The sequence below is a fragment of the Passer domesticus genome, chromosome 3, assembly GCF_036417665.1.
Source record: "Passer domesticus isolate bPasDom1 chromosome 3, bPasDom1.hap1, whole genome shotgun sequence".
NCBI lineage: Eukaryota > Metazoa > Chordata > Aves > Passeriformes > Passeridae > Passer > Passer domesticus.
In genome coordinates, this window is record NC_087476.1 from 28,710,986 (window position 1) to 28,738,603 (window position 27,618).

The following is a 27,618-nucleotide window of genomic DNA, read 5'->3' on the forward strand; positions in this document are numbered from 1 at the left end:
TACTTTTTGTGACTGATGAAAATTCAAAATATAATTTTCCCAGAAGGTCTATGTGGCTCCTGAAAAACCTGCCAGTTTTACACTTTACATCTGGGGGGGGGGGGGGGGGGGAGGTGGGGGGGAAGAGCAAGAAAGAAAATAGAAAGAGAGAAAGAGAGAAAAGTAAGATGCAGGGGAAAATGAACTAAGTACTTTGTGAGACAGCAGTTAGCACTTGCCCTTTCCCAAGCACTTCTCCTGCTGCTTTCTGAGAGGCAGAGCCTGCACTGGGTAACAAGTCACAGTTACAACAATCACCATCAGTGTCAGGGATTTTACGGTGACAGCCTCACACATCCTTTCGTGCCATCCTTGTTAGGAATAATCCGGTAGTACAGCACTGCATGGAACTGCTATATGCATGACAACAACACCACGATTTCTTTTTTTTTTTTTCCTGTGTGTCAGGCCCTTAAATATCTACAGCTTCCCTGCAACTTACCTTCCAGTTCTCTGTAGCACTAGGTAAAGAGTTCTGCTGCCATTTAATTCTCAGAGTTGCTGCTGGCAGAAATTAAAGGACAGGAATCATGCTCACTCTTGAGCTGCTAATTCAGTGCTGATACAATCCTAACGACAGGGTAAGTTCCCCTGTAGTTAGGACTGAGGAAATTTAGCACTGTGCTACCACATAGTCTTTTCCTAATAACAGTGCTGATAATTTGGCATGAGATTTGTTCATGCAGATGCAGCCACAGAGACCTTGCTTTTGTGCTTCATTATTGCTATTTTTTTTTTTAATTCAAAAATAATTCATTCTAGATTGAACATAAATGTTTTATTCTTTGACTATGGAAACAATGAGATGACAATCCACAACTAATCACATTTTCAGTAACAATAACTGAAATGGTTTACTCAGCATGCATACATTTTAAAAGACAGTTTCGTAACTGCATTTTACTAGAGGGCAGTAAAACCTTCTGCTTCGCTGAGCAAATCCTGTGTCCAAATCTTCATTTACATCCCTGTGTGGGCTGTTATACTGCAAACTTGGATCTGAGTGCATTTTCCTCCCACCTTCGTCTTCTTGCAGCCATTAAAGTTTATTTGAAGAAAAACACTGGATCGACATTAAGCTAGAAGCACTATTGTTACTTGTGGGCATCTTCTGTTTCCTTGCAGTCTTAGTTAATCTATGTACAGGAATACCTTTTTTTTTTTTTTTTCCTGAATTTTTTTGGTTCTGAGCATCATTGCATTGAAACACAATTCAAACAAGCTCATTTTCCTCAAGAAAGAAAAAATCTCTGCGACCCTGTTCTGAATATCATATATTATGGACTGGCATCAGTTCTTTTTATCTGCACCATATGATGTAGTTAAAGAAACGGGGGAGCCCCCTTTCACACAGGCATCTTACTTCTATTTGCATTTTGATTCTAAACTGCTGGCAGTTGTATTCAAATACAGATTTTCTGATTAAGTGACTTGTAATATGGCCCCCACATGAATGAGACATCCTCAGTTATGCATGACAATCTTCTATTGTTAGGTTATTTTTCCCATTACACAATGGCAGTGTTGAAATTCCAATGTAGCTATATTAATTAGCAGAAAAACAAACCAGTTTTATTATCAAGAAAGATGTATTTTGGAAGCAGTTAGTTACTTAGCAACAGCTTCAGGTATTAAAACTTCTTTTACTAACAAGCAGGAAAAAAAAGGGTACTGCTTACTACAGTACATTAGATCAGCATGCTTTGTGTAAAGGATTTTAACAGTCAAGAGATGTGACTGTGTTTAAGATTCCTTTTTCCAGTCACTAGTTCATTGTCAGCAGCATCTACAGAGCAGCTTTATGTGCATTCAGAGACAGCCAGGAAATTAGTTCTGCATGACTGACTCAGCACTGTAGCACTGAGAACCACTCTCACCCATTTCTTTAAACAATTGTTTATTTCTTGGGTGATAATGTTAAATATCACAATTCTAGATGAAAAAGCTCAGATGCTTTATTTGTATTAAAGGTAAAAAAGTATTAGCACTAGTAAAGTGAAGTAAGTCCTAGCTTTTTTGTGGCATTACAAGACATTTTTTGCAATTATTATTGAAAGCTCAGAATGATTCCTGATAGCTTGTTTAGTGTTTTCTTTGACGTTAAATGGAACTGAGAAGAAAAATGCCAGCAAACTAAAGTCAAATTAAAGTAATAGTGCCTTATCAAAGTGAGAAATCTAAAATTAAATAAAATGTTTGAATCAAAAAGAAGATCTATTAGACTTTTCATGGTAGAAAAACATGTCAGATCTTATTAAGACCTATATGCATTGCAAATTCAGATGATTCAAGATAGAGCAAAGAGTTTAGGGTTCAGATGATAGATAGTAAGTTGTTTCTTTTTGAGTTACCTTTTGTCCAAGCTGCTTGGGATTCCCCAACAATGGGCATTTAGATATCTGCCCAAAGATAAGCACTGAAAGTTCCAAACAGCAGTTTGGCAAATTTGAACAGGCTCTGGGAAGGCATTTTGCTGCCCTCCAAATGCAATATGAAACAGTCTGGTCTCTAAGAAAACACTGAGAACACAGTGCATGCAGCATATTGCCTCTCTACCCAGATGAATTTATGAAGACACATGATGAACTCAGCATTCATAATATTGAAGCCTTCCCTGAAAATATGAACTATACCCTTGATCCTTGAGCACTATCAGGGCTTACACATTTCTTTCGAAATACATCCAGAAGAAACCTCTCATTTCTCACTACCAAGAAGTAGAGGCTTGCAAACTATGAAATTCCAGAGCTAAGTAGCAGCTGAGTGGTTTCTCAGCAACACCATTTTGGATCTAGGCAATACATTTTCTCTAAGGCCTGCTGAAAGGGTGTGAACCCTTTTATTGGATCCTAATAATTTCTGATTTCTTTGTAGCTATGAAGTTAATCAGAAAATATTGTCTGTCAGTGTTTAGTGTTGCTCTTGTCTTAAAATGAAGAACTCTTCAACCAGAGGTTTGCTTTCTATTTTAAGTTTCCACAATGTGTTAGTGGATAGGGCTAAAGGACCTTTAAAAGCAATGAGTTTTCCAGTAAATCTCACAATTGCTAACACAGTTTGGCTTCAGCCATATGCGGAATACTTTTCAATTTGTTTCTTGGCTAAAGCAAAAAGTCAGCTCTTATTTATGGATTTATCTATTCAGTTGGGTACATTTGTTTCCTGTAGCAACATGCACTGTTTATTATTAAAGAATGAAAGAATATTGCTTTCTGTTGTGATAATTTTGCATTTTCTTTGATGTTTGATAAGAGATTTTTTTCTTATTAACCTCTGGGACAACAAGACAATTTCATGCTGTCAGTAAAATACTGACAACACTGGGCTCAGAGTTTCCTTTTTTGTATCCTGTTTAAAAAAAAAAAAGCAAAATAAAAGAAATCTCTGATCCATAAATATAGATTTCATGAAACATAGAAAACATTCCATGTTGGTTATATGTAGGGAGGAAAGATAATGGCACATTAGTTTGTCTTTTTAATGCATTTTCCTAGTACAAGTAGCTGAGTAACTTCAGTTTTCAGTCTTCAATGGGTTAGTAAGGAATTCCCAAGTGATGGAAAAAGAGTGATATGTGAAGGATAAATAAATGTTGTAATGTAAGAAAGATGTGTTATGTGACAGGAGCAAAGATATCAGTTTGAAATATATATCATTCTGTTCAATCCAAAACATCTCCTCTGAAATGTGTCTGCAATGTGCTTTCATTCAGCAAAGACATGGCATTACAAGCAATGTGACCACCCTCACAGTTACAGCAGGAACCTATCCAGGAACATGTCAATAAAAAGCCACACAGAATAATAAAAACGTTGCCCGATCATCATATTAAACATTAAAGGTGAAACCTGTGGGCCATGCATGGTTCAGTAAGATCATACATGTTATATAATTCCCCTGATGCCAACATCCTTTCAAAGCTTAAAAACACACAAAAAACCTGACATAAAATACAGCTTATTGTAAACAGTATTGCACACATCTCAGAGCCCTCATTTCAGTTTGGAAGAAAAATTGAAGTTGTTCATGAGTTTTATCACCAAACAGTAAGACAACATATTTAAATAAATTAAATTCTTAACTAAGCATCCCAGTGTAAAATCAAATTAATGAGCTAGTAATGTGCTCTGAAGGAAGAAAGGTCAACAGTACCCTCAGCTGCATTAGAAAGAACATTGCCAGCAATCCTTTACCTCTGCTCAGCACCTCACTCACATCTGGAGTAACAGGTCCAGTTCTGGACCTCCCAGTACAACAGAGATACGTACACAATAAAGCAAATCTAATGAAGGATCATGGAGATGATTAAGGATTGGGACACCTGATGTATGATTGGATACTCAAGGAGCTGGAACTGTTCAGCCTTCAGAAGAGAAGATTTAAGGGGAATCTCATCAAATAAACACCTGATTAGGAAGAAGTGAAGATTAGACACCCAGTATCTTTTCCACAGTACCCAGTGACAGAACAAGGGGCACTGGGCACAAACTGAAATACAGTAAATTAATCTTAATTTTATTTTTTTTTAGAAGTTGACTGAATTCTAGAATAGGTTTCCCAGAGAGGTTTTGGGGTCTTCATCCTTCAAGATATTCAAAACAACTGAATACTAAAAGAACAATCTTGTTCTAGCTGACCCTGGCTGTAAGTGGAGTGGTTGCACTAGGTGATTGACCTGTTCTTTGACGAGGATGGTCACCTCACAAACAGGGACATAGACAAGGCAGAGGTGTTTAATGCTTTCTTCCCTTCACTCTCCATAACCAGTGATGGGCTATGGGGGTCCCAGAGACCTAAGCTGGGGAACCATGGTGTGAGAATGATAAAATCACAGTCAATCCTGAACTTTTTCAGGAACTACTACCCTGGGTGCATCTCTATGAGTCTATGGCGCCCAATGGAATTCATCTCAGAAGACTCAAATCTCTGGCTTATGTCATCACAAGACCTCTCACAATGATTTTTGAACAGTTTTGGGAATTAGAAGAGGTCCTAGTTGAGGGAATGGCCTGAAGTTTTGTCATGGACGTCTTAGGTTAAATGTCCATAAAAGATTCCATACCCAGAGGTTGGGCACTGGAACAGGGTCCCCAGAGAAACAGTCATGGCATCAAATCTGCCTGTGTTCAAGAAACATTTGGACAATGCTTAGTCACATGGCGTGATTCTTGGGGCTATCCTTTGCAGGCCCAGGAGTTGGACTGGATGATCCTTGTGCATCCCTTCCAAACCAGGATATTCTATGATTCTATGATCTCCAGATATGCTGCAGGGCTCACTGGAGACAGGCTTTTGTCAGGGAGTGTTGCAATAAGACAAAGAATAATGGCTCTAAACCAAAACAGAGTAAATTCCGTTTAGACAGAAGGAAGAATTTTAACGTGACGAGGGTGGTGCAACACTGGAACAGGTTGATCAGAGAGGTGGTACGTGCCCCATCAGCAGAATATCCAAAGTTAGGTTTGGATGAAGACCTGAGCAACCTGGTGTAGTTGAAGATGTGTCTGCTAATTTCAAGATCATTTGACTGGATGGCCTTTAAAAGTTCTTTTCAAACCAAACTATTTTACAATTTTATGATTCTATGATTCTGTGAAAAGTGAACCTCAGTTTAGGGTTGTACCTAGAATTCATCATCAATTTAGAAGTTACTAACTAGCACAAACACACATGCAAATAATATATAATATGACTGATGTCACTGAAGCACTAATTTTATTAACCCAAGGAGTTGTTCTTCCATACAGGAATTGCAGGAATTTATTGTCTGTCTGATAGTTAAATCTTAGTGTTCCTGCTTTAATTTATATTAACAGAATAATTAATAAAATATTTTATATTATTTTATATTTACATAAATACAGAGTGATTATACTTTCTACTTCTATTTAATTCTGAACTGATGTTGTAAACTTCAAGATGATCTGAGGTGGCATTTGTATATACTGTTATATAAAATTGTAGTAATTCATAGCATTATTCTTAATGCTTAAAATCATTATTTACTTATCAGTAAGTAAGTATCAGTATCAGTACTTATTTTGAAGTGTGCAGGGGATGCAAGGATTCCTATTCAGAAATAAAAAGTTTTCTAAAGACATACAGAATAAAACCTCAGGCAGAGGAAGGTATCCCCTTAGGATGCTTGGCCTAGAGGGAGTGAGCAAGAGAAGCATTTCAGAAAGCAAGAAGAAAAGCAAAGAGCTGGACAAGTTAGCACAAGCTAGAAGAAGTTAGCAGAATTCCATATTTTTGTCCAGTTCATCCAGTTGTGCAGTGAGGGTGATACAGTGCAGTAACCTGATTCAAAGCCTCAGTCCAGACCATGATTCAATCTGTAAGTATAGAAGCCTATACAGAGGTATATAAATATCTGACAGGATGAAAATTTATGGGAAGATACAAGTTACTCAAAGGATAATATTCAGACCACTTATTTCTCGGGGTGGAAGGGTATAATTGACATCTAAGGATCCAAAATTCAGGCTTAGCAGCTACCACAAGAACCAGCTATCAAAAGAACTACTGCGGAAGTCATCAGTCAAGCAACAATAGTGGATCAAGTGGGAGGAAATAGGATTTGTAGTATCTCAGAGTGTGGGCAGATGGGAAGCTGAATGAATTCAAGTCCAGGAAAAAAACCCAAGCAGCTTGACTACACCACAAATAATGGTAGACAATGATCCTGAAATGCTTCTGAAACATAAAATGGTTTGGGTTGCAAGGGATCTCTCTAAGTCATTTTGTCTACATGCTTCTTAAAGCAGGATCATGAACAAAGTTAGGTCAGGCAGTTCAGGGCCCTGTCGAGTCAAGCTTTGAATATCTCCAAGGATGGAGTTCTCACAGCCTCTCTGTGAAAACTGCTGTAATGCTTAATCACCCTCACTATGATTTTTGACTTTTTTTCTTTACATATCCGGCTGGAAGGTCTTTTTCTGCAATTTGTGTCTGTTGCCTCTTATTCTTTCACTGTGAATGGTTGTCAGAAGTCTGGTTATGTCTTTTTTATAAACCCCTTTAACTTTTAGTAGACTGCAATTAGATTTCCTTGATCTTTTCTTCGCTAACCTGAAAAACTCCTATTCAGTTTTCTTCACCTCCTGCATCATATGCTCTATTTCCTAATTATCTTCTTAACCAAACATTGGACTTTCTGAAGCTTGTCAATCTCTATTTTGTATAGGAAGAAACTAGACTGGGCAGAGTATCATATATATGCCCTAAAGTGTCAAAGAGAAAGGAAAAATTGACTCACCAACTCCACTGCTACTAACACAGTATGCAGTTAGCTTTCATTGCTGCAGGTGTTTTGTCCACCAGGGCTGTGCAATCCTTTTCTACAGTGCATCTTCCTGGCTGGCAGGCTGTAGTGTTCCATGAGTTTATTCCATCTCAGATAGCAGGACTTTTTGTCTTCCTGAATTACTGACTTTCTGTTGGACTCCGTCTCTAGCATGTCCAGGTTTCTGTGAAAGGAAACCCTGCCATCCAGTGTATCAAGCAGTCCTCCCATTCTGAGGTCTCATATCAGCCTCGTGATGAAATATTCTGTCTCCTAAGCAGATTGGATTAAGATCTTAAGTAGCATGAACTTCAGTATTATTCAAGAAACATCATTCACAATTAGTTGCCAGTTAGATTTCAAACCATTATCCGTAATGGTACAGCAAATTTGTAATATTTATAATTTGCCCATCTAGCACACCTCTCCCCCGCTTGGATGCCATGATGCTATGGACAACATTGCCAAAGTCTAGATACTACTAAAGCAAACGTCTTTCACTGATCTCCCTAATGCCAGCTATTTTCTCAGAGAGGGCACAATCATTGGTACAGGAGTGTGCCCTTACTTGACCAATGCTAATTGTTTCAGACTACCTTCTTGATCTTTATGTGTCTTGAACTGGCTTCTACGGAATTTTCTTAATAATGTCCCAGAGACTGAGGGTAAAAGAAGGTAGCAAAGACTTCAGAAACTCTTCTGTTTTCTTCATTGGTGAAAAAACACCCTTTCCAGTGTGCCAAAATTGTTCTTTGGTTCTCCTTTTGTTTCTGATGTAGCTTTAAGAGCCTTTCATATTCTCCTTCATAACTTATTTTCCTTCCTATTTCCATTTGTAATTCCATCTGAATTTTTATCTTTCAGTTCCATTTCAGCATGTTCAGAGCATCATTTTATATCCCTCCCTGGTATTCCAACCATACTTCCATTTTCCATATCTAATTCCAGCTCCTGTTACATAGGCAAGTATATCCTGTGGTTGATGATAATCTTTCAGACTAGCCTTAGGACAGCAAGATCTCAGATTATGGATCTTTTTTATAGTAGTCATGAGTAGTATGATGTCTTGCCTATCTCTCACTGCACTTGTGATTCTAGGTTGCTTTTGTAACAATAAGTCTCTGAAGAACTTCCGAACAAATGAAACAGAACACAATTCTCTCTCAAAACACATTTACAGCTAGGCTAAAAAATCTAACTTTACCTGCAGTCACTGTAAAATTAAAAGAACAATCAGATCTTTCTCCTGGCAATTCTGACATAATATCCTTTTAAACTTTGTAACAGATGTGCTTTAAACCTATCACGGGAAAAAAGAAACAAAATTTCCCTGATGAAGTTTCATTTTCCTTCATCCTCACTGTGAAACAGCTGGAATGCAGATAATGTAAACTCTAGATTTCTATACACACTCGTTATGGTTAATGACCTAGTCAGTACAATTATTTACCTTACCTATACTTTACACAAATCTAGCTATATCTTAATTTTTTTCATCATTTCCTAAAACATCTTCTTTTTCACTTGCAAAAAAATTCTTATCTGGTCAAAGAAATATCATATTGGAAAAACAGTCCTGTTTTGTTCCATTCTGATAAAAATTATTTAATTTATAGAAATAAGGACATTTCAATACAAGGAAGTTGAAGCTTATATATACAAGGCAATTTAAATAACCTGTTTTCTTCACATCATTACTCTCACCTCAATACTGTTGTCAGAGAGCAATGATTCAAGGGGTAAGGAACAGAATCGTGAGATGCATATTGAAATATTGATGCTGGCCCAGACAGGAGGCAGAGACACTTTCAGGTTCATGATGTTTCCAACTTAGGGATTTTTGAACAAACATGGCCATTAATTCTATGGAATAAAGTTTTTCTGATTCCCTTCCAGCTCCTTTGAGACAATTTATAGCTGCAGGCAGTACTGAAGGAAAAATTCAGTGAACTGTCCAAATGCATAATTGAAACTGCATAACCATAAGATTTTGTACAGCATCACAGTGGTGGTGAGATATTTTACCCCTTGGCTCTTAAGTGCTTCACTGGCTTAGATTTCATAGAATGCAAATGTCGAAAAAATGGTAAATAGAGGGAGTTGCAATTACTGTTATAGGAAGTTCAATGTGTTGACAAGGATCCAGAAGTGGCAAAATGGATATAACCAAAATGAAGAAAGTTCAGATTTAAACATCAGAAAGTTGATCTGGAAGTAACACAGAGGTCAAGAAAAACCCTTTAAACTCATACCCAGAAAGACTCTACCCTGAAAGACAAAACAGGAAAGTGAGATGCAGTCAAACCATGAAAATGAATGAGGTACATTCCTGTGAAAATGGAAGAAGAGACTAATTAGAATTGAGTGTAATGATGTTTGACTTCCATACAGATTGGTTGTTCTCTGTCATAAACCAGCCAAGACTAAAATGAACAAATAAAGACGTTTTACTATAGGAAACACTGTGGGGTAGTGTAGATTAGAAAATCTGAAAATCACCATTAAATTAGAAAAAAATAATAAGTAGTAGTAGTAATGAAAAAATGAAGTTGGAAATTAAGTCTTGTCATCTTTTAAAAATAAACATACAGGTAAGATTAGCTTTAATTTTGAGCATTCTAACCAAATCAAGCATTCTGAATATTTATTCAGCAAAACCATATGACTTGTATTTTATGAAAATTAAACAGTCACATTCAAAATAGCCCGCAAGATTATCCCAAACTCATATGAAGATAAGGAATGGTATTATTTCTAATGATTCAAAAAAGTTGCATGAAAAGGCTAGTTTAGCAGTTGGCTAACCTCAGCCAAAAAAATTATGAAGGTTAAAATTGTTTATTCAGAAGAAATTTGAAGGAAGCTGATAGATGACTAGATATCTGTGATTCTTGTGACAAGCCAAAGTAAAAAAGTAAAAGTAGGCAGAGGCCAGGCTATTAAGTATGGGATCCTTGTCTGTTATTCAAAAGGGAACCAATGATACACTAAATAAGATTCAGACATCAGATGTCTAAGTAAGTGTTTGAAGGACAAGACAGAAGAAGGAATGTTTTAGCAAAAGGAAAGCTGAGTTACAGGGAAAGTTCATTAAAAGAAAGAATACAGACTATGAGATACTGATGAATTTTTGTACCAATTTACTGTCAGCTGAGCATTTTAACCATACACACCCCACACACTTTTCAATTATTTTACTCACACACCAAAATTGCCTTTTTATGATAATACTGATGTATTACACAGAAGTATTGAATATAAACTTAAATTGAATGTTTTCCCTTGGAAAAATAATTAAACTTCTTATTAATTTTAGAGCATAACATGGTGCACTTTAATTTCGAAAGAAAAAAGGATAACACCAAATTACCCTAATAACCAAAGTAGTGTTAATAATTTTGAAATGAAAAAGATAAGAGTTCATTGATTGTGAGCAATTAGTCTATAACAGCAGGTAGCATGAGATTTCATTTCACTGAAAAAATTCTATTTCTTTGCCTTCAAAGATTTAGTTTTTATGTTTAAATGAATTAAAAAAGAATCCTGAAGTGCCATAACACGTACACACATAATGTTACAGTAAACCTTAGCCCTTCCACCCATCTAGACTCCACTTCCTCCGTGACCTTGACTGCATACAGCATTTAGCTTGTATGGTTTCCAAGGAAACAAATTTATTCTTCCTGAAACACTTCACGCTCACTCACACCCAGGTATATTCTTGGACCTGAACTCCTGGATACACGAGCCAAGAGTTGCCAAGATCACATGTGGATACCTACAGAGGGTGGGGGGCTGTGGTCTGACCTTGGATGGCTGCAGACCTCCACCATCTTCTCTGCCAATCACTCCCCTCCTCAGCAGGAGAGTGGGGAGGAAGTCAGGTGGAAAGCTCATGGGTTGAAATAAGGACAGGGAGATCACTCACCAATTGCCATCAGAGGCAAAACAGACTCAGCTTGGAGAAAACTAATTTAATTTCTTACCCATTACAAAAGGGTAGGATAGCAAGAAACAAAGACAAAAACAAAACCATCTTTCCTTCACCCTCACCTCCTTCTCCTTATTCTCTCACTTTGGCATTTGCTCTGCTGTTTCTCACTTTTTCTGTTCCTTCCTCGTCCATCACAGGGGAGCCATGCCATCTCTTCAAAGACACCCCACTGCCAGCACCAGAACACCTATACCCTCTACAGCTCCAAAATCAAGCCCAGCTGAAATGTACCTAGATTTTGCTCTAGGATTTCTGAGGTCCTAATGGAGAGCAAGGGCTTCCCAGCCCTTCTCTGTCTGACAACAGGCTTTGCTTTTACACTCAGCATTTACACTCAGGTATTGGTCACACACTCCTCACCAGAGGTTTCTGCAGCACAAGACAGATGTTGGATGGGTCTGGCTGAAGAGGAGTTCATTTTCTCCACAGCAGCTCTCACCCTGCTGTGCCTTGCATTGGTAGCTAGAAGGGTGTTGTTAACACACCAGTGTTTTGGCCACTGCTGAGAAGTGCTCCTTCAGCATCAGCAGTGTCCAACATTCCTCTCCTTCATCAGTGAGCTGGGGACTGGCAGGATGTTGGGAAGGGATACAATTAAGAGAACTGACCCAAACTGACTAAAGGAATAGTCCATATCATAAGACATTGGCTTAGAAATAAAAGCTAAGAGAAGGAGGAGAAAGGGGAGGCATTCATTATTTATGATGTTGGCCTTCTGGAGTAACTGCTGCACATGCTGAAGCCCTGCTTCCCAGGAAGTGGTAAACATGGCTTGCTGTTAGGAAGCAGAGAATATAAGTTTGGGATTTTTTTCCTCTCCATGTGCATGCTCAATCTTTCACTTTCACTTTAGAAAATTGCCTTGTCCCAACCTATGAGCTGTTTTCCATGTTATTTTCTCTCTCCTGTAGAGCTGAGAAGGCAGGGTGAGAGTGGTTTCCTGGGCAGCTGTGCAGTGGGTTTATGCCAGGCACCCATCAAAGCCTCTCTATCACTCCCCTTTACAACTGGACCAGGGAAAGAAAATATAATGAAAGATTAATGAGTTGAGATAAGGACCAGGAGAGATCACATACCGAATACTGTCACAGGCAAAACAGACTCAGTTCATGAATATTAATTGAATTTATTGTTAACAAAATCAGAGCAGAGCAATAAGAAGTAAAAGCAAATCTTAAAATCACTTTCCCCCCATTCTTCTTTCCTTCCCAGCTCTGCCTTCTCCTTCCCAATGGTGCAGGTAGAGAGGGAAAGGGGGTTACAGTCAGTTCATCACATATTATTTCTCATATTGTTCTGGGAGAGGAATACTTCCCCAGCTGCATTGTGGGGTCCCTCCCACAGGAGACAGTCCTGCACAAACTCCTCAATCATGAGTCTATCCCACAGGCAACTATTCTCTAAGAACTGCTGTAATGTGGGTCACTCTTCCATGGGATGAAGTCCTTTATGCACAGCCTGACGACAAATGGGTCCATGACAGAGTCACAAGTTCTACCAAGAAACCTGCTCCAGCATGGGCTTCCCTGTCCATAGGTGTGCTGTCCCTGCCAGGAGCCTACTCCAGCATGGGTTTTCCATGGGGTCACAGCCTCCTCTCAATCATTCATCTGCTCCAGCATGAGTCTCCCCTGTGGGTTGCAGGTGGATCTCTGCATCCCCTGTGAAACTCCATGAGCTGCAGGGGTACAGCTGCCTCACCATGGTCTGCACCGTGGGATGCAGGAGAATCTCAGCTCTGGCACCTGGAGCATCTCCTGCCTCTTCTTCTGCACCGACTCTTCTGTCTGCCAAGATGTTCCTCCCACATAGTCTCATCCTGCTTTTTTTTCTGGCTGCAATTAAATCTTTGCAATAACTTTCTTTTCCTTCTTAAATATATTATCAAAGCAACATTACTATCATCCTGACTGGCTCAGCCTTGGCCAGAGCAGGATCTATCCAGGACCTGGCTGAAATTGGCTCTTCCAGACATGAAGGGAACCTTTTGGAATCTTCTCACACAAGACACCTCTGCAGTCCCCACACTTTGAAAACATGTCCACACAAATCCAGTGCAACCCATCAAGGTCAACCTACAACCAATGCACCAGCAAAGACTGTAAAGCTGCTTTGGAATTCTGTTATTTTAATTATCCAGTCACTTTATGAGAAATTTTGACAAAATTCTCAACATTCAAAAATGTTTTTCCTAAGGTTTCCTACAGCACTACTATTAGCCTGTTCACCTGTGACATTCTGAGCTCCGCATGCCGCTGTCTTTGGGTCCAGCACACATCAAGCTGCAGGAGCAGCAGAACTGACACACTCTCTTGCTATGTATGGTTTAATAGCTATGTTAGCAGGATGTAAAAAAATTCTGACAAAGACAGAATATTTTCTGCTTCTAGATAATTAAGAAGAATTCATTCATGCTCACAGCAAGAACATGTCATTAGTTCCCATATACAAAATGGAACACTTGAAACATGAAAGCTGAACCAAGGAGCAGGATCCCATTGTCATAACCACCACATGTGGTCATCCGTCCTAGAGAGGCATTTATTTGATACTCACCTCTATAAAATTCCTCAAGATATTTTAATGCCCAAACATTTCAAATGCCTCTTCCTGATCCTTGCTCCTTGTAAGAACTTGCAAATGTAAACAAAATTTTGCTGCATTCTTCTGTGTGGCAAGACAACATCTAATAGTTTTTTGGTTCATCTCAGCAACACAAATGGTGCTGCATTTTCACTATAAGTTGGACAGAAAAAAAGTCTTCCTTAACACAAAATCATGCCTCTTTCCATATCTTCACCAGTTGTGATATTCTGTTGATACCTCATGCAGTTGAGTCTGGAGTCGAAGCACACACACATTGGACATAAAGATTTTACATGGAGGCAGTTAGGAGGAAGAAAAGTATAAAACACACGTTACAGGTGAATTATAAGGTTTTAAGAGATATGCCTGAGCATAACAACACTGTGTCAATAGCGAGGAGAATTACTGATGTACTGCAGTGCCTGGGAAAGAAAATTAGCTTCCTCAGGATCTAATCTGAGTACACTTGTTTGTTCTACCAGAGCTGTGTTATAAATATATTCTGAAGAGTGCCAATCACTTGTAAAGCAATCTCAGAGTGATATGCATTCAATTACAAAGCAATGTCCTGGTGTGAAATCTGGAAGACTTTAAGTCATTTTAAACTGGACTATATAAATACCTGGACAGCACTTTGTAGAAAGAATTATACCCTGAGAAAAGCATCACCTTAATGACCCCATAGATGTTCTGATCTTCTAATTTGTGTGGCAGTCATCTGATAAGTGTACATAACTAAAGGGCTGTAACAAATACATGTACTTTACCTATTATATTTAGTAAAAGCCTCTCAGACCTGCAAATATTCATTTTCTTTTTTTTTTTTTTTTGCTTAAGAAATGTTTTTCACAGTATTTCAAGGGCTGTATTTACAAATTAAAGATCCAGATCTAATCTACATTATTTCAGTGCAGTTTTTTTTCTTATGTTTTTTACTAATAGCAGCATTCAAACACTTATCAATCTGTTACACTATAATCAGTGATCATGATCCCTAAACTACTATAGTAAAACTGAGAAACACAGACCTATGGTTCAGGCAATCCAAGTAATGGGGCTATGTCTGCACTTAACCAAAAATTTGCTTCCTCCTTTTGCACAGCAACATGGCTGGCAGCTTCTTCAGACTTGCACATTTCTCTGTTGTTACAATGGCCACTGTTCAATGACAGTCCACTGCTTTTACAACCAGCAAGCAGTGGTACACAGTAGGAGTAGGTTGGTAGAGCTAAACAGCTGGGGCTGTGGACCTGATATTGATGAAATACATATTTCAGAGATGATTACTCTAAAAACTGCTATGGTCTCATGAATCAGATACTTCTAAGCAGCCAGAGAGCCTGAGATAGGCATGCCAGGAGCCTAACCTAACACAGTCAGCTTAATTTTGCACAGGACACCTGCTCTGTGACACCAACACGTGCCTCTATGACACCAACAGTATCACAGATTGGAAGCTAATTGCAAGACTGATCTCAAAAATACTTTTAGGATCTTAACTAAAATCCTGATGTGAATATATCCTGTCAGAGATTCCTCACACAGTGTTCCAGGCTTCTTTTTGTCTTCTGTGACAACATAAAACATATAGTCACCACTGGCTTCTGTACTTAGTTTCTTGGAAATATAAAAATAGTTAAGGAACAAGATTCTTCATACAAAAGAACATCCAAAATTACTTTGTTATAAGAGCTTGCTAGTCTGCAAGAATTTCTGAAAAAATAAATAAAAAAGTAATATTAGATGAGGTGAAGTCCATGCATATCTAAGTTTAGCACAAAAAATTTTTCATGGTCTGACCTGCAGTGCAAATGCTACTGAAATTCAAAGACTGCAATAGCACTAGCAACTGCTTGAGGGAAGCATTAACAAGTCAATTCTGCCTCTAACACTCCTTCAAAGACCTGTTGTGAAGGAATTTTCTGAGAAATTGTGAAGTTGATCTGGAAGGGGCAAGGAGATGAGCCATAAAGACTTAATAACACTTGAATTTTAGTTTGGCCAGTGTTTGCAGGTGGAAATGAAGGGTAAAATTTGCCTCTGAAGTAATAAAATACTATGGAAATCTACTTCAGTACGTCAAAGGCCAGATAATGAAAGCACAGAAGACAACAAAAGAGGGAATGTGGGTTGGTTTGTTCATTTGTTTACATTCTATGTAAACAGAAAAGAAGGATTTTTCACATTGATTCCACAGCAATTATCAGCTCAAAGTATCTGCATATTTTTCAGATTTAAAGTAAAAGCAATATGATTTCCTTCCCCAAATCAACAAATTTAAAGAAATATATGGAAAGTAAAAAGTGTCTTAAAATTCAACATATTAAGATACCTCTGACTTATTGGTATCCTATACTTCTACACTTGTGGATATACATAGCTGTTAAAACTACACAATCAAGTAGCACAGAATTATATAATATTTTGTTCTTGTATTAAAACTTAATGACTGTAAGAGGTGCTTATTCAAAAATGTTTTGGAGTTCAAAAGTTTTAAACCCATTCCACTACTCTCCAGACTCTTTCTGTTTCATATGTAATTCTAAGTTCAGTTCAGTTCAATTCAATACAGTTCAGTTCACTTCAAGGTTCAGTTCTAAGTCAATACAGGAATGACTTAGGGGAACAAGACCTTTCCTTGTCTTTGGTAAAGACCCCAGTAGACCTGTAATAAACACCTAATCCTCATCAGAGATAGTGTGAGATTGTGCCTTGCTTGAAAGATGCTGCATAATTCTGCTCTCCCATTAATCACAATCCCTATGTTTCCCATGTCACACAATAAAACACTTTACTACAAATGAAAACCTCTAGTAGATGTCCAGCATATAATTTTTGTTTTCCATTATTAATTGTCAATTTTAAAGATAATTTTATAATTCTAAAGATAATTTTATAATTCTAAATATTACTCAGTAAATAGTAGGGGTTGCAATATGCATATAACTTCCTCCATATTTGTGGTTATTTATCTGGCTTAGCCATATAGCTTAAGGAATATGGTTAATTTTGAAAAGGAATTAGCAGCATGCTAAGAAGCTTTAAATATTTTGCCTACATGTATTCTGTACAGAAAAAAAACGCCCAAAAGAAAGTATAATATACAAGCATCTTTCTTTTTACATGTAGATGCAAGCTTTCATTCTGAATGGCACAATATTTTTAAATTGTTAACTATAATTCCTTTCCATTCTTATACGATAATGAAGAGTAATAAAAAAGTGAGTTCTATGAAATATTTTAATTTATGCACATTTTAGAAAACAATTTGGTAAATGAGAAACAGCAAGGCATCTTTTTCAACATGTTTTCCAACAACTCCAGGGCAAGTCTGATGCTGCTCATCCTTAGCATTACAATTTAACACTTACTGTCTCCAACTTTCTCCTCATTTTACTCTTTTGCGTATGTACATAATCTGAGTAGGTCTTGCATTTTTTTTCCCAGTGATGTTATTAGTCATGGCAATGAACTTATCCATGACAATAACTCCACAACATTTTCAACCCTGTTATTATAATTCCAACTGCATCTGGGTGGAAATGTGCTAAAAATACATGTTGGTTTTTTTTTTTCATTTACAACCCTTATTAATGTTTATAGGTAGTTTTTAATAGGTGGTTTCTATGGTACGAAAAATATGCGAAGTGTTTCTCAGTCAAGTAGCAATTGCTAATTAATCTCTCTATGACATATCACTATACACATTAAAATAAGTTGGCAGAATTATGAAAGATTAGATATAAACATCTATGTATAACTCTATTGTTTATATGAAATGTTTTTTAAATACATTTTTATGCCATTTGTCTACCTTTTAAAATAATAAAGAATTATTAAGATTTTTTTTTAAAAAGAAAACCTCAAGGGCTTGGTTTTTATTTGAGTTAATGTTTAACATTATGTTTTTTCTTAATCAAGCCAAACTTCTAATTATAACTCTGCAGATTAATGATAAAAGAGGACAACACAAACATAATACCATCACAAAATGAGTTATACAAACCGCAGTTCCTACCAGGTCATTTGAAAAATAGAATAGTTCTACAATTGCATTTGCAGCTTGTTCAAAATAGCATTAAAGGACTGTTAAATTGTATTCTTTACATATGCTCTCTTTCACTGTGGGGGTTGGAACTGCTGTGACTACACTCACATCTTAAATTCATTAAAGACCTGATTGAAGAAAAATTAGACAACACTGTGTAGACAGGTATTTAGGTTTTTTGTTTGTTTTCATCTTCCAATGAAGAGGTGATTTTCCGATTATTACTACTAATGCCATATTATCCTGCATACCATTACTAATACTGTTTGGTCAAAGGTGTATGTCACAAGAGATCATATTATACATATTCACACATTACACTAGTTCAACTCACTTCAGAAATTATTTTTCAGTTTCAGCTCTTTTTAGAATGGATCATATATTTTTCAACAACTTAGTAAAATCTTCTGGATGCTATGATAAATGGATATCTGTAACAAAAGGTTAACAAAAGCGAGGTCCTTTTCATAAATCTCCTGATTTCCATGACATGTAAAAACATGAAAAAATCAATGGGTCAGAGAAAAGGGTCCTTTTTGTGTCCATTTCACCTAGACTGCCAATCATCAAAATTCTTTTCAAGGAACCAATGAACCTACAAATCCTGTTTCTTTTAAAAAAATCAGCAATCATCCTGGATATTTTTCTGTGTATAGTTTTCCTGCTTTGTCTAATATTGGACTAAAACTGCTTAAATGGTCACCTTCTTCTGCTGGTCATTCTCTAATGAAAGGAACAAGACTTTGGCTTCAGACAGTAGTGGGCTTTATTGACTGCAGTAATTTTAAAACCTCAGCTGAACTATACAGTGCAACTTGAAAGTTGGTCCTGAAATGGCACAGAATCACAAAATCATTTAGGTTGAAGAGACCTCTGAGATGATCACATCCATCCTATGGCTGATCACCAACTTGCCAACTGGTACACAGCACTTAATGCCACATTAGTTTTTTTCCTGAACACCTCCAGGGATGGTGACTCCACCACCTCCCTGAGCAGCCTATTTCATTGTTTAACAACCCTTTCATTGAAGAGATTCGTCCAGCCTGGACCTTCCCTGGCTCAGCTTGAGGCTATGTGCTGTCACTTATTACTTGGGAAACAAGACTAATTCCCTGTCCAGACACACCCTCCTTTTACGTAGCTGTAGAGAACAGTAAGGTCCCCCCAAGCCTCCTTTCATCCTGCATAAACAACCCCAGATCCCTCAGTCACTCCTCACAGGACTTACCCTCTAGCCAATTCACCAGCTCTGTTGCCCTTCTTTAGACTTGCTCCAACCCCTCAATGTCTTTTTTGCAGTGAGGGGCCGGGAACTGGACACAGGATTTGTGGTGTCACCGGTGCCAAATACAGAGGGACAATCCCAGCACACTGTTGCTGATACAGTCCAGGATGCCATTGGTCTTCCTGGCCACTGGGCACATGATGGCTCGTGTTCAGCAGCTCTCAACCAGCACCCTCAGGTCCTTTTCCACCAGGCTTCTTTCCAGTCACTCCTGTCCCAAGCTGTAGTGCTGCATGGCATTGTTGTAGCCAAAGTGCAGGACCTGTCACTTGGCCTTGATGAATCTCAGGTCCTCATGCTGTCATGTCCCCCCAGTCAGAATTGCAACAGAAATGATACTGGAGAATCGAAGGATATTGAAAGTCTAGATACTGAAACTGCAAAAGAGGGATGTACAAAACCCAGCATTTATGGCACCTTGATAAGAAATTTAAGATCTCTGTGCTGGTACATGCAGTGTACTAAGGAGAAGAAAACTGAGAAGAAAATAAAGGACAGCTCACACCCTGAACAGGATGGGCAAAGGTACACAGAAAGACAAAAGGTACACAAAGATTCAGAGAGAAAAGAAAGCTAATCAAAATGATGTATAAAGGTTGAGAGGGCTCAGAGAGAATAAAACTATTACCAGAATAAAAAAAATCTACTTGAGGTCAGCTCCTAAGGGATATAAAAAGGGTATCAAAAACTATTATAGCTGCCAACATAGGAAATAGCTGAGAGCCATGGTAATGACTCAGGATGCTCACTACACTCCATGGCATCACAGGAAGTCCTGGCCAGGCCACCTCAGTACATGCCTGTTAATCCTTGAATGTTAGACAGACTATTTAGACAAACACATTCTCTACTAATTATGAGAATTCTCTACTAATTATGAGAATGTGCATATGAGCATGAATTTAAAATAAACCCATGATTCCCTACTACAACATCTCATGAGACATTTGTAGCAAGAAGTTAACATTATCACCTAAAAGGCCTCAAGATGCAAGAGATAAGAAGGTGTAATCAGCTGCTACTAATGGAAATGCAGCAATATTTAACCTGCTACTTTGCTACTGACTGCAAGGCCACAACCACAAGATCCCATAAATGAGTGTCTGTGGTGGGTAGACCCTGGCTGGATGCCATGTGCCCACCCAAGTCACTCTTATCATTACCCTTCCTCAACTGAACAAGGGAGAAGAAAATTAAAAGAGCCTCACAGTTTGATACAAGCATAAGAAGAGATCACTCAGCTGTTACTGTCATGGGCAAAACCAGATTTGACTTGGGGAAACTAATTTATTACCAATCATATCAGAGCAAGGTAATGAGGAATAAAACCAAATCTTAAAACACATCCTCCCCACCCGTCCCTTCTTCGCAAGCTCAACTTTACGCCTGACTTCTCAGGGAATCAGGATTGAGGTCAGTTCATTGCACATTGTCTTTATCTCTCCTTTCTCCTCTGAGGAAGAATTCCTCACACTCTTCACTTCCTGCAGTGTGATGTTTCTTCTATGGAAGACAGTCTACGAACTTCTTCAATATGAGTCCTTTCTCTGGGCTGCAGTTATTCACAAACTGCTCCAGTCTGTGTCCCTTCCACTGAGTGCAGTCCTTCCGGCACAACCTGCTCAAGCATAGGTCCACTGCAGCAAATCCTGCCCAGCAAACTTTCTCCAGTATGTGCTCCTCTTTCCACAGGTCCTGCCAGAAGCCTGCTCCACCAGGGTTTTCCATGGGGTCACAGCCTCTGTCAGGCATCCATCTGCTCAGGCATGGGGATCCTCCACAGGCCACAGGTGGATCTCTGCATCCCCATGGCCCTCCATGGGCTGCAGGGGCACAACTGCCTCACCATGGGCTGCACCATGGGATGCAGGGGAATCTCAGCTCTGGAACCTGGAGTAGTTCCTGCTCCTCATTCTGCACTGACTTTAGAGTCTGCAGAGCTGTTCCTCCCATATGTTCTCATTCTTCTCTCTGGCTGCAATTGCTCCTATGCAATAACTTTTTTCCCTGTCTTAAATACATTACCCCAGAAGTGCTACAACCTTTGGTGATGGGCTTGGCCTTGAACAGGGATGGGTTCATATTGGATCTGGCTGGCATTGGATCTATCTGACATGCAGAAAACGTCTAGCAAGTTCTCACAGGAGCCACTCCTGTATCTTCCCACTACCAGAGCCTTGCCAACCCACTACATTGTTTAAAGAAAGCCTGGACTTTTTATATAGGGAAATAATAATATCAACATGCAAAATTAGGAAACAGTAGTTCTTTTCACTGCATGCAGAAGAATTTGTAAAATTAGTTGTATAACAGAATAATCAGGCATGGTGAACCAAAAGTTTCATCAACTGACCATATGTGCTATTTTTAAGCTGTTTCTTTTCCAGTATTCAAAAATTCTAGTATTTGGTTTTATTTTCTTATAAGTCTATATAAAATATTTGGCACTTCAGAACAACAAGGACACGAATCTACTAGGATTTCTTTCAGAGAACAAATGCTTCACTACTCTTTTAATGTTTTGATTTAGAACTTGGGTTTTCATGTTATTTATTTATTTATTTAAAGCAATAAAAACAATAAACACTTGCATATAAATGCCTTTTTGACCAGGGAAAAGTTAATTTATAATTTTCACAAAATATCTCAAATTAAAATTAAATTAGTACCAGGTAAATAGGCATTATTCTTATATTTTGCACAAACATGGAATGGAGAATGCCTTACATTTGGACTGTTACTCCTGATACCTGATATCTTCAGACATCTGTAGATAGCCTATGTAAAGAAAGAATAATAAAAAAGCAGCAGGATCAGTTTTGTTTCAGATGAAGAGGTCTTACACAATCATCTGTCTAACAGAATTTATGTACTTCTGAGCGGCTCCATAAAGCAGCATGTCAACAATTAAAGGTCTAGCTGTAGCACTGTAATAAGAACAGAAAGACAAATAAATGCAAATAAATATTTTTCAAGTGAAAAAGGGGCAAGAATATTATACTCTAGCAATAACACTTATCAACATGTTGTGATAGGAAAGGAGAAAAAGCTTCTACAAATATATCTTTGCCAGCAACTAGGAACAAAGTGCAAAATTCATTTATTTTTCCCTAGATTAAGGAAATAGAGCACATAAATACTGAGATACAGGAGTATAGGTGAATATTGCATATTCTCAAGCTCTCTTGAAATTAAAAAAAAAAACAACCCAAAAAAACAAACAAAAAAAAAAACAACAAAACAAAACAAAAAAAAGCCCCAAAACAAAAAAAATAAAAACCAAAAAAAACCAAACCAAGTAATAAAGGTCAAAGGTGGAGGTATTACAGTCAGTTAAACTTACACTGCAATAGGAAAACCAGAATTTCCTCAACTGGCACAAAGCCAACAGAAATAATAAAAACACTACCTTTATCAGCCATCTTATGCTTTCCTTTATAGAAAGAGATAAGAACAGGAGAGATGCTTGCTGCTTCCAATACTTCATTGATTTCAAGTCACAAAGTATGCTTGTACCAGAGGTACAAGATGTTGTTGACCTCATCCTGCAACTGCAACTTAAACTGGAGTCAAGAAATGGGTGTCTATGGACCTATTTAATGCATTTCCACTGAAAGTATTTTTTCCTTCAAATAATAGAATGTATAGAGATATGAGCAACTTCACAACAGCATTATTCTCCCAGACACATGCAGGCAACCAACAAAGTACCACTATCATCTGAACAAAGCACATTTTCCTTCCTTTCTCCTAAAATTACAACCATTCATAATCACAAAGCTAGTAAGTTCAAAATATAAAAGAAATATTACATTATTTAAGCGATCCTTTTCCCAGTGCTAGACAGTGATTTTTTCTTTTTTGTTTCAATGTTTCAAATATTTGTTTTAAAGTTTCAAGTCTAAGTGATGTTACCATGAGAAAAGTATTTCTCTTTCAGTCTAAATTTTCATTTTTTTAATTTCCCACTTTCATTTTTATTTATAATTTCTGTTGTTATTTTTTAAAATATTTTTTTCTATGCGTTTACAACTTGCAGACAGATAAGCTGTATTTCTTCACAGCTGCCTTAAAAAAAATCCTGAACCAAATTAGTCAGTTTTGTAATAAACTATTATTTGGTAAAGCTGTTAAATAGCAATGAAGTAAAAACTATAGAAAAGATTACTTCTTCCAAGTCAAGGCCTGACTGCTAAAAGGCTTAATTTTCACTTTTCTTTGGGTACAAATCAAAACTTACTGTACCTCTCTGCAAAGACTATGTGGTTTGTAGCAAATGGATGCTTTATCAATGCATTATGAATGATATATGTAATGATTTTTCCATGAATTCAGAACCTTCTTTTCCAAAAACTTGGGGAAAAAATGATGATTTTATTTGATCATAACATAGCTTGTACATGAACTATTGATCCATTACATTCTTTCATGCTCTGCAAGGCAAGGGAGTCTCTTTATCATCTGCATTTGCCATGGCAAATTTCTTTAAAAGAACACACTTTGACAAAAGGTAAGGGAATCTCACATAAAATCATGTCCTTGTGATATCATCTGAAAGAGGCAGATCTGGAACCAATTTATTGAGTGTAAATTACTGCCAATTTTGCTTTGAATAACAAAATGCTCCAGAGATTTCTGAGATATATAGCTATTGGGAGCTGTCTGAGGATTTTTATACATGAGGATTTTTCTACATTTCTTTAACACATCTTTCAATTTAATCAGATACAAAACATGCACAACCTAGCATTCAGGGAAATTATGTGGATTTGTCACACTTCCTGAAGGACTTTGGGCTCCATGAACCAATGAATGGATCACACTGAACCATGAATGCAGTTTGTTCATCTGTAACAGAAAAAACATGGATATTTGCCAAACAAATGTTTCAAAATCCCAGAACAACAAATAATTCTAACAGAATTTAAGTTATTCACTAAAATTTATTAATATTCACTATGTTCTCCAGAATAGAGTAAGGTAGCACGAGTTGTGTGTATATGAATAGGACTGCAACAGGCAGAACAGGTAAACTGTACTGCTGAATTAATATGCATTTCCTAATTGTAACAATCCAAAATCTCAGATGAAATATAAAGGCAAAAGCTTTGTGTGTTAAAATTTCTGGTAAAAAATACACTGATGGACCTTTTTCAGCCCTGTAGTTCACATTTGTTATTGTTTATCACTGATTATAATTATAATCATATCTTGGTAAAAAAACAATTTAATCTAGCACTACACATATTTTGAAAAAAATGATGAATGTTTTAAAATAGACTTTAATTGTGAGGATTTGTATTCACTGATTTGAACAAATATAAGAGGCAAGGCAAGGCAAGGAATCAAAAGAAAATGAGACATTTAGAACCAAAATAACAACAAAAAAGTATGTAAGATCAGCCCTCAGATGCTGCAAATAAGTAAATCTTGCTAAATAATTATCTGAATCACTAATTTGTTGAAAAAATATAGCTCTTTTCAACTTGTCGGTGAATCCAACATCACCTCCCTTGGGCAGCCATCAGGTCTTAGCAGGTCAAAAGTACATCATGCAATAAATGAGAGACCAGACATAATTTTGTAAAGCATACCAAATACACTTGCATATTTTGTCAAAGTTAACAGTCCATGTATCAGGTTTGCACTAAGAAAGATGTTTTCAAGGGCTTATGTTAGAAGTTAACATGTAATACATTGTATTGTACCCAATGTATCCTATTTTAAAAACACAAGAGACTGAAATGACCTCAAAGACTTAAAATTGTTGTCCCTGGTAACTAAAATATGAGACCTAGTTTCTTTAAGCAACTCTTTAGCCTACTGAAAATACAATTATCTTGTTTGTTTTAACCTTCTTCACTTCTACGTAAAAGTCAAATTATTGACTGGCTGTAGGCAGTGAACACTGAACAGTATCAGGTGAGCAGACTAAGCTCTGTGACCATGCCCAAGAAACTGGAGGAGACCATGAGTAACCTCCTCAGAGGTGGGCTGCTAAGAGGAAGGACTGTCAGAACCCAGCTAAAATCAGAGCTCTAACAAAACAGACACAGATAAGTCCTAGCCATTGTAGAAATGGGGATGGGGAGGTGATGGGGTGGGAAGGATTAACTGAACTAGATTTTTCCAGAATCACATTTCAAAAAGTAGGATGTTTTGTGAATTCAGGGTCAATTTATGAAACCTGAAATATGAAAATGTGTTATTTATGAATCCTTATATTAATATCACAGGCATTTTATCATACTGGTTTGTTTCTTCACCTGGAACAATACTGGGTTCAGGAATATACATTGTGCTGCTGCCAGTAGGAAAGAATAATTAAAACTACAGAACTGAAAACCACATTGCTTCTGTAAATTTGTGTGGAGTTCAGAACTCAACAGGTGCCTGGATCCAGAGGCTCTGCCTCTCACACGAGCGTGTCGTTTCTGGAAGAGTAAGAAATTCATTGCCTTCAGCTACCAATTACTTCAGCACTTATAAGCCTCATGCCTCCCTCTTAGACAGGATTTTACTGATGTGAAAGCAGATGTCTTGGCTCTGAGCTCCTTCTGACTGTATTGGTAGCCAATTCCTGCTGAGTTTGGAGTCACACCTGCCTTTTTTATTTTTAACTTCAAGCCCAGAAGATGATTCACAATTTGATTTAACAAGGCCAAAATTACTATAAAATTTCCCCCAAACAAATGATGGATCAGAGCTCTTTTTTTTTTCTTTTTACAAAGTAAAAATACCATGACACTATTCCTTCCTTAATCTATGAGTCTATGAGGGCTATGCAGTCTTAGATAACCTGTTGTTTATCTTAACTGTGTAAACAATGTCATCCAGGTGGTAAGTAGGGGGCCTCACTCCTGCTCTTAAACCTTTGTGCAATCGCAATGACAATGCAGCCATCAGGACATGCTAAAATAGTGCTCAGCTCCTCAAAAATGGTTAGGCAACTCTAGTTCTGTCTCCACTTTAAAGCAAATAAAATAACAGCAAGGGAAAAGGGAAGGAGTTTTATTTTTACCTGTGAGCTGTAAATATTTTCTTACTAATGTATTTTGCCTGTATATTTAATTTAAAAGCTATATATTTTTATTTGTGAGCTGGGCTGTTGTCAGGGTTCTGAGGTTGAGATGACCCCGAGGTAGTAGAAAGCCTTTTTTCTTCCAGCCCTGCAACCAGAGAAGTCGAGATTCATTGGTTCTGCTTTTCAAGGATGTTTATTTTTCGTTATCTATAACATTCTTTCCCTGACCAGCTGAGATCTGTCTAGCAGGTCAGGTTGCAGCACACTGACTGCCCTTGGGGTGGTGTTAATTTTATACTAAAAACTACATGTACTTTATTTATAATAATTTTGCAATACGTATGTTATATTGTCTATCTCTACTCTAAAATAATCAAGAAATGTCACCATCACAGCAGAAGATGGAGGACAAGAAGAAGGAGAAGGGGCAGGACATGCCCAAATTCCTCCATCTTGCCTGTTGAACCCCCATTCTAAAATCCCAAAATTCTACTTTTTCACCCTGTGAAAAATTAACTATTATTCTACTCAAACTCTTGTGGCTTGTACATCTTCACACAAAGCTGGTAATTTTTTCCATGGGCTAAAATCAAAGGCACAGATGTTTCTGACTCTGTGCCAAGGCCTCTGAGGCCGTTGCCAGGGTCTCGGATCACCCAGGGCAGCCAGAGGAATGTCCTACGTTCCAACAGGCTGTGGGGGTAAGACATGATTTAAACTAGTGCCAGCTAATTAGAGATCCAGCAAACTCTTTGTGTGTTGATCACAACACTTGTGACAGTTTGGGGAGAGGCTACAGATTTTTATTACAGCAGTTGAGGAGCAGTTAACCATTGATGCAATAGAGAGCAGGCTGCTGATTAGGGAACTGTTAAAATGTCTTCAAATTTTTAAATTTTGTGGGAAGGACAGACGTGACTCTTTACTTTTCAAATTTGCATACATGCAGATGAGATATAGCACATATAAGTAAGTGTTGTTTTTTAAAGGCTGAATCACATCCTTAACAAATCTGACAAATCTGCTTGTATATGTGTTCATAAACACACACACACCTGTGAAGTGTATGTTTCAGATCCATACAGAAAAGAAAGAAAGAAAGAAAGAAAGAAAGAAAGAAAGAAAGAAAGAAAGAAAGAAAGAAAGAAAGAAAGAAAGAAAGAAAGAAAGAAAGAAAGAAAGAAAGAAAGAAAGAAAGAAAGAAAGAAAGAAAGAAAGAAAGAAAGAAAGAAAGAAAGAAAGAAAGAAAGAAAGAAAGAAAGAGGAGAGGAGAGGAGAGGAGAGGAGAGGAGAGGAGAGGAGAGGAGAGGAGAGGAGAGGAGAGGAGAGGAGAGGAGAGGAGAGGAGAGGAGAG

At 37.6% G+C, this 27,618-nt stretch overlaps 1 long non-coding RNA gene across 1 annotated transcript in view; it reads right to left on the minus strand.

Annotated features, from left to right (window-relative positions):
* Window positions 1–27,335, minus strand: part of LOC135296230 (uncharacterized) — a 34,865-nt gene extending 7,530 nt beyond the window's left edge. The window contains exons 1-4 of the long non-coding RNA XR_010358296.1: window positions 23,984–27,335; window positions 22,114–22,167; window positions 19,184–22,018; window positions 7,298–7,597 (exon numbers count right to left, since the gene is read on the minus strand). This is a non-coding gene — a long non-coding RNA (uncharacterized LOC135296230). The remainder of the gene's footprint in view (window positions 1–7,297; window positions 7,598–19,183; window positions 22,019–22,113; window positions 22,168–23,983) is intronic.
* Window positions 27,336–27,618: the final 283 nt, after the last annotated feature.